This window comes from Orycteropus afer, unplaced genomic scaffold (genome assembly GCF_000298275.1).
Source record: "Orycteropus afer afer isolate SDZICR_OR568_19922 unplaced genomic scaffold, OryAfe1.0 scaffold01383, whole genome shotgun sequence".
Lineage (NCBI taxonomy): Eukaryota > Metazoa > Chordata > Mammalia > Tubulidentata > Orycteropodidae > Orycteropus > Orycteropus afer.
In genome coordinates, this window is record NW_006922970.1 from 43,177 (window position 1) to 44,781 (window position 1,605).

General features: G+C 54.3%; 1 pseudogene; it reads left to right on the forward strand.

Annotated features, from left to right (window-relative positions):
• Window positions 1-601: 601 nt before the first annotated feature.
• Window positions 602-1,319, forward strand: LOC122152068 (annotated as a pseudogene).
• The last annotated feature ends 286 nt before the right edge of the window (window positions 1,320-1,605 follow it).

Genomic DNA, 1,605 nt, shown 5'->3' on the forward strand with positions numbered 1-1,605 from the left:
CCTGGGCAAGACCTTGAACTCTCTTAACCCCACTGGGGTTTGTAATGGCCCCAGGCAAGGGACACTTGGTGCTGGGGTATCTGGTTGCCCTCTGATTGGGCCCCTACCTAGAGACTTGGGTCAGAGGTCCTAGGGTTTTTGCCTCAGCAAGGAAGTCACAGAGCTCTGTTGAGGCTTGACCTGTGCCCATCCCTGCTGCCCCTAGCCCTGCAGAGCCTGACACTCTCCTAAGGAATGGGTTTTGGACCAGCCCAGGAGAAATGGGATGGACTTGGAAGTGGGGTTGGGCTACCAGTGGGCTCAGCTGCTCTGACAGGAACTGGGGCTAGGAGCACTCCCACTCCTCCCTGCTGTGTTGAGTTGGCCATTTCTTGGTGAGCAGTCTGCTATGGGTGAGGCTGGCTGGACAGTTATGCTTGTGATTGAAGTGTCTGCACATGTGAGTCTGAAGCCAACTCTAATGCCCCTCCTCACCCCAAGCTGATGGATGTCTGCCCAGGAGAGCAGAGCCCTTGGTTTCCTGGCTGCACCCCAGGCTCTTGTTCCCGGGATGCAGAGTCCTGGAGCCCAGCTTGGTGCCTGGGTCTGCCAATGGTGAATAATGGGCACTGAGAAGCAGGGCATTTTCTGCACATCCACTGTTCTTCCCAAGTTGCTTGAGAGCCTGGTGGTGGGGCTCTCATCTCCTATGGGGGCTGCTTGACATAGCTCTTCTTCCTGACCTGATTCCTGGGGGCCCAGCTCCCACTGCTCATGGTCATGGCCTTCAACTGCTACGTGGTCATCTGCCAGCTAGTGAGCTGTCCACTCTGTACTCTGCTGGCCATGGCCATGTGGACAGTCAATGCATTTGATACATCTGTGCACACAGAACTTATGACATGACTGACTTTCTGGGGCCCAAACCACGTTGGACACTTCCTATGTGAGATCCCCTCACAATGGTCATGGCTGATGTCTGCTTTGGCATGGCCAACTTTGTGCTCACCTTGGCCTCATACAGCTGCATTGTGGCCAGCATCTTGTGCATTTCCTCAGCAGCAGGCAAGCACCACACCATCTCTACCTGCTCCTTCCACCTCCTGGTGGTCACCTTGTACTACTCCACCATCATCTGTACCTACATCCTCCCAGGCTCGGGTGCCTCCACAGAGAAGGGCAAGGTGGTTGCTGTGCTGTGCACAGCAGTCAGCCCCACCCTGAATTCTCTCTCGTCTACATGCTACAGAGCAAGGTTGGAAAGCAGCCCTCCAGAAGGTAACCTCCTCCTCCTGGAAAGGAAAAGAAGAAGCCAGGTGAATGCTAATTCCAAAATATGACTTTGAGAATCAGATGCAAGGGATAAAGAGCAAGAAGGCAACTAATGGCATAGATTTACTAATAAGGAGCTTCCTCCATGGGGGCTGCTCAGAGTTCTATGTGGAACCTTAGCAAATCCTGACCCTGAGGCGTGGCCAAGGCTGTCTGCAGTGGAACGGGAGAGATTGACACCAGCAGCAAGGCTTCATGTGGGGGGCATCACTGTTACTTCTTTCGAGGTGCAGGTGCTGGTTTGGGCAAGGGTCCCTGAGCACATCGCTTGGTGTGTTCCAACATGGGTATCTC